Source organism: Opisthorchis viverrini (assembly GCF_000715545.1).
Source record: "Opisthorchis viverrini unplaced genomic scaffold opera_v5_82, whole genome shotgun sequence".
Classification (NCBI taxonomy): domain Eukaryota; kingdom Metazoa; phylum Platyhelminthes; class Trematoda; order Opisthorchiida; family Opisthorchiidae; genus Opisthorchis; species Opisthorchis viverrini.
Genome location: NW_008751738.1, coordinates 1194465 through 1201540, shown reverse-complemented (window position 1 = coordinate 1201540; position 7076 = coordinate 1194465).

The following is a 7076-nucleotide window of genomic DNA, read 5'->3' as shown; positions in this document are numbered from 1 at the left end:
TAGCTGCACGTAATAACGATAATCCTACCTAAACTCTCTTTTTTTTCTCAATGAAAGTATTGCGCAACGACTGCCTCGTATTTCAGCTGGCACGGTATCCAGCATATCGCAGTTTTTTTTGACAAGACACACTGCTCATGAGCTTTTTAAAAATTTGTTCATAGTCCGGCACTGGTTTTGCCCTTTTGGGGGCTAATTTAATGGGCACGATCCTCGAGTTTCTGCCTAGATAATATCCTGCGATATCTCGAATATCATACGGGTTGAAACATCAGGCGTTGTCATAGAAGCACATTCACCTGGAGAATACCAAGAACGTAAGTCTCAACCGAGATTCAATTGCATTTCCAGTTAAAAATAACACAATGTGCAACATGGGTTATTTTTCAGCTTGTTTTATCGTTTTTTTTGCATTATATTCTTTGGTACGCTCACCCATTTTAGAGTGCTAAAACGGCTAGTGCCGAAGCATATTAATGACTTTGGTCTAGGTTGATTTAAGATCTAATGGCTGTCTTCAGAAGAACTGAGGAATAGAGAAAACGACTGGGAAGGTACAAATTAGGTATGATGAGTGGGGAGAATTTACCAGTTTCAGCCGGTACTCTAGCAATACTGTGATCCGTATTAGAATATATGGACGAGAACTGCTACAGAGTAGTTCAGTACAAAACAAATGCTGCAAAGTGACAAGATAGCAAGTTCGATTATTCTGATTGACATGTTGATGCGTGCTCGATTTCTATCACTGCAAATGTGCTCTCCGTATTTGTGTCGCCTGAGTGACTGCTCGCGTTGTTATAGTCCGAAGATCGTTTGGGAATAGCTTTTAGGCAACCATTGTGCACAGGCGGTTTGTCGGCATAAATGACTCTTTTGACTAGATTAACGGTTGCTTATTCAGCAAAGTGAAGGTTATAAGTATAATGGTCTAAATGCAGCGCACAATCCTGGAAGCTTTTCGTGCATTTTCAATGCGTCGTATAGCCACATCGTTGGCGATGGTTTAAAGAAAAGTAATAGTGAAATGTAAAAAAGCAGGACATAATTTGGGTACATCAGATGGTTATTGTTAATAGTTTATGGGTATTATGATTATCGTGGGTAACGTACGCTTTAGGAAAGCTTCTGCTTAGCTTTGTGACCAATTAACGGTGTTACAAGTACTAAGTAGATTTTAAAGTTTTCTCTATAGGTTTTCTGAGTAACGCTAAGCAGAAGCGGGTCAGATGTTCCTAACAGAACCATACAATTACACTCTTCCTGGTGTGGATCGACCGGAACACAAATCTCAAAGTGCTGGAATCCGTAAACTTCTCGATGGTAGCTGAAACACTTTATTAAGCTACGCAGAGCTGATGACCAGTGTGATCAACCTGCGCTTCGACAGCGTAAAGCGCCTCACAATCGTACCGACTCAGTTCACACAGTTTGAAGATGACGGGCTTTACGGACGGTGGCATCTCGTAGGAATTTGGTTGTATGCAACTAGTGGGTTTTTTCCTACCCGAGCGTTTCATTCATATACTGCGAATGCTGAAGTGCTGTAGAGCTTAAAATTTGGGTTTATTCAGGAGAATCAGATCCAGCCAATGTATGGAAGCCAAAATTGTTGGAAAACACCGTTATTCCACCAATTCAATGGGATTTTGGAATCAAAATCTTCCGGCTGCAAGTGGCCCATATGGATGTAATTAACTTGTAATGAACGAACCGAAAGCTTTGGTGAACCACTAACCGCTCAATCTTGGTTTGGCTCAGAATCGGGCTACCTCTAGCTCCGCACAAACTGCTGTTTAAGCAACGGTTATGTTAGTGAAAGTATCAAACAAGTGGTGAACGACAATGGGGTTTTCGTTCCGTATATGAAGCTAGCCAATGCCGAAAAGCTGAGAAGCACAGTGTCTCCCGGCCCATCTCAATAAACAGCGCACTACTAATGTTAACTCAATTTGTGACGGAACTTTTGCCAAACTCGGTAAACGGATCATCAGCCAGCTGATCGATCACCAGCCGACGCAGCCGAGCTGCCAGTATTACGTTACATTTCCAAACCTCCGTGGAACGTGATCCCGCTATCAGTTGACAGACCTTCTCTATTCTTGATCTAGTTATCGAGCATTTATGGTTATCTGAGTTTCGAAATTCACAACTTTTTGGTTGGAAAGTGGATGCGGCACAGTTATCTGTATTTGCCAATTCAAAAGTGTGGGTTGTCCCAAAAACCAGCCTATTCACACAAAGTTGATGGTAATTGCCTCCAGCGGCCCCAGGCTAAAAGACCACTCGTGCGCAGTAACTGTTATTAAATCATCTGGTAAACGCATCGCAAGCCAAGTCCGCACCTAGATGTTGTCGAGACCAACCTACAAGATTTCTCATTAACGGAGATCTGGAGCATTCCTTACTGAGCACATCACAAGTGGTATAATATGTAAGTCATAATATATATTAAATAACCGCGATCAGATGGGATCACGTGACGAGTAAAAAACCTAGAAACATATGTGGAAGATGGTGTGAGCATCATTTGTGAGGTCTGATTCTGGCCGATAAATCACTTGATGGTTTTTGGTGATTTAGAACATCTTTTACTATGTTAATCAGTCATTCATAGTATATATTAGTTCTCAATGGGAAGTGTTCTTTATAAGTTAAAATTTCCCTTGTAGTTTATTAGGTGAGCAAACCTGTTTGCTCACCTGTTTGAGAAGCGAAAGGTTATGCTTCCGTAGAATGAAGAATAGCAATTTTTCGTTAGTTTGGACTGTGTATGCCTCATATCATGACACAAAAAGAACCGAGGCTTCTTATACGCAAAATATGCGGTCATGATCTAACGTTGAGTTATAGTCGTGTCCCGATGAGCTCATTCCACTGGAACCAAACAGTCGCTCGCAGAGTGATTGAAGAAAAAACATACGTTTATGGTGTCAAGTAACTGCTTTCCGGACTACGCATTTCTCAACCGATGATATTGGACATCCTGAGTGGTGACGATATCCCACCGATGAAACTGTGAGTTCCAGGTAAATTTGTGGCTTGTTAATAACGGTAAACTACATAGATGTCATCTGCAACCAATTTGTCCTAATATATGGGTTTCTGGCGTTACCTTCTCGAATTCGTTCAAATTCCCAATTACAATACTAAAATGCGCAAAAATTGTTGTGTTTACTCTTCAATGCGCTTAAAATTAGGCCACTGTTACTATCCTGTCATTTGTTATTATTCCTTTGGATGAACGAAAGAAAGCAATTGTCACTGCTTCAGTTGTTACCTTTACTCTCACGTCAGTTCACGATCCAAATGTTTGTTCCACTTTATGACGCCAAATAAAATGGCAACTGCTTACTCATTCTGGCTTGTACACGAAAAAACAATCGGTTCAGGACACGGCTAGTAAAGAAAGGAGCACCATTCCTCAGAATAAGCTCACCGAAAGAAATATGCTAAATTAAGTCTGCTCCACTTTGATCCCTGGACCCAAGACCGGAATTGGTACAGTTGAGGGCCACTCAGAAACAAAAACAACTCATTGTGAAATACAACCCAGTAGATGTTTTATTACTCAAACTACAGGGTTGATGTTTCATATCATTATTATAACCTGGGCGTTTCAGCCACGAAATTGGTCGGAATGATTACCTAGACAAATCTTGTTCCATGTACTTCTATTATCACTGGACTTACACTGATATTTTTTGTTTGAGTCGTACGAGGTCATGAAATAACAGTTTAAATAAGAATACCAGATGGGTATAAACTCGAATTCAAAGTGGCGTAATGCGCAGGTGTAATCAAGCATGCACACATCAACTTGAAATCATGCTGTTCACTTGCATCTACACAGTATCATGCCATTTATTCATTACCTTTCACGACAGAACATGTTCCACCGGTTCACAGTCTGTGTTCCTTCTTCAACTCTGTAAATTAGTCTAAGAACTGCATACAAAATTTCTTAAAGCGATTCACATTGGCTGTCTCTCGTCTAATCTATGGCGGTAGCAGCTGATGTAGAAACCAGGATACTGTTAGTATGCTGTTCATGCTGTTCACTTGCATGGGCTTCAGAAAGCAATGGCAGTCCAAAGCTGCTGATTTTTTTCAAAAATGATTTCTGGGAGCTTTCACATTTTGTCAATAATTCTACCACCCAATGCAACAATCGTAGATGCTATAGGTTATATTCGGGTATAATATCTACACAAACGCGAAGGCTAGTAGTCTACTTTCCCCTAGTGTCTCCTTCATGACCTCAACGAGTGTTGTCCATAGGTTATATTCGGGTATAATATCTACACAAACGCGAAGGCTAGTAGTCTACTTTCCCCTAGTGTCTCCTTCATGACCTCAACGACCTGTTGTCCAAGAGCTTGCCGATTATGAAAATAATAGGGAAGTAATGATGTCAGATTTGCACTATCTCCACGTCACGGTTGACACTATAAGCCTAACATGAATCGCCAAACCTGAGATAAAGCTTGTTTTTCGTATCTGAGGCACATGTTCATGTGGGGGGAAAACGAGGATGTGTCCTGTGCACAATGAATGTTCCATCTTCAGCTACTGACCAGGCATTGACTTGAAATTATCACTTCACCAATATCTTCAGTTTAAAAGTTGAGAAAAACGCGCTATCATACAGCGTCATCTGCAATATAAACTTCAAAACAGTAACCGCACAGAGTCCCTCTGCACAGAGATGTCAAGGAATCGCGGCTGTAAAACCAAGTATAAATTTTGTTCATAATACTCTGTTTCGCGTTAGAACCAGACTTCAGGCGTTAGAAAACGTAGCACTCCATTGGTCAAAGTAACAAATATCACCAAAAGTCTAGCCGTAAATTTCAATCCAGACTTCGTCTAGTCACTGAGACGATTCTATACTGAAAACCAGGAAGCTCTCTCATCCATATTAGGAATCATCAACAGTGTCCTGTTGCGAAACTCATGGAGTTTCGAATCCGCAACCTTCCGGTCAGTAGTTGACCGCACAACCGTTTGGCCACGAGCAGCTGGACAACAATGTGATTAGCTTTCACTTGAACAGGACGAAAACTTCATTGGAAATTACCAAATCTCATGAGACTACCATTAACCGTATTTCCTCCATTCAGACAACGCATGCACTGAAGAAGAGGGATGAAATCTAATTTGGAGTGTAATTGTTGCTTGTTTTCCTGCGTCCCGTCCCTCCCATCTGAATCCAAATGCCACGTTGATCTCTTGCTCTCCAAAGTATGATCCATAAAACTATATCCTGTACAATTTTAAGACTCCAACAAGCATCGGTGATAGGTTAAATAATAAGAACCAGAAATCGCTCACTGGCTACCAATTTACAAAATTTCTTACCCTCAGAATAAGGGTACATAAGATCAATGCAGAGTGATTGACTGCGCGGCCTCAATAGCCATCCAAATCCCGTAGGACATGACGGACACGTCTATAGGATTATGATAACGAACGCCAGAGGGCAGATTAGAGACAAATTTTGACGCAAACAACGTATGGGGTGGATGATGCTCGGCTGCTTTGTGTGTGTTTGCAGGAACGTCAAGATTCCCGAACGCCACCGCCGTTTTTAGGGATCTCTGTGACGTCAGTAAACTGGAAAAAGCCAGCGTACAAACTAATAATGCGGCTAGAAGTGTCGTTGAATAAGTTACGCGTCTGATCCAGTTCCACCGAAGCCCTGGCACGGGTGTATGGCATAGGTATTTGCACGAAAAAATTGCACAAAAATACAGCCAGTCGGTTATACCTTTCGGATATCGGCAGACCTATTTTCTTTAAATATTTGGGATTCTGTTCACGAACCACTACCTGTGAATAGCATCTTCACAGTGATTTTGAGTACATCGAAGCATGCTTTCCTCTGGTGATCTGCTCAATGGAGAATTATCTATGGAGGAAAATGTCGGTAGCTCTCTTCTGTCACTAAAGTGAGAATGGCTAAAAGATTTACTTTTGGAAACAGGAACGTTTGAAACGTACATCTGGCAGTATTTGTCTAGCTTCCGAAAGTCTAAGATCCATTAGGCATGATAAATAGCCTATTTTTTTCGTAGAAAGCTCGTATAAAAGCTGACAATTAACGTGCGACGTCTACGCAGTGTCACTCACACAGTATTGTCGCTATACCTCGCTAAGTTGCCTAGGGAACCTAGGACTGAAGAACTACGGCAACAACAACGAAAACAGCGAGAAAAACCTCTTCCCGTCCTTACATTTAGGGGCTCCCATGAACCAACACTCAACCCGCTTCAATACGCTTTTGGTATCAATAACGCTCATTGGTACTGAACGTTGGTTTGTATTGCAGAGCAAATCCTACCTTAATTTGGACTTCCAAATAAGTGTTGCTCCCAGAGAGTGATGTCTGATATATATTACGATGTTAAACAAGAGATCCCTATCCAGGTTCCAGATATTTATAAGATAATCCTACTCGACGTGTAGGTTCCAACCAGACCGAACCTATATAAGTCCAAGTAATTGGATTTCGCATGTCGGAGTAAGACGATAACACCCTAGTCTCTTTCAGCCAGACAATGAACTGAAACTGGACAAAATAATAAGCTCTTGAAAGTACTGTGTAGCTGCTAAGCGCTAAGCCCAAGATATTCCGGCTAGTCTACGGAGGCAAATCTGTCCAACTGGACGAGGACTTTACATAACTTGGCCTGCACTCGAAAGTAGCAAGCGCGCAATAAGCCGAGATATGGGTAGCTCTCGTGTGCCTATCTTTTGCTGATCAGGTGTCATGGATTTCTTCAGCATCACCATCATCATCATCATTGACAGCATGACATCAGTGTTCAACACCGATGCCTCACTGCCGTACAACCATGACTTATTTGAAAGCCTTATTGTGAAGAAAAGAATAAAGGTGAATGGGGGAGGGACTTAGTGCTAGCTTAACACAATCATTCCGAGGTGCCTACACCTCCAGACATTCACTCACGCGATATGGATAGAAACTGACAACAAGAACGCCACTGACATCGGTTGGCAGCCATATCTTGTAGTGTCTCCAACCAGGCACAGTGAGGATCACGCGGTCCCCA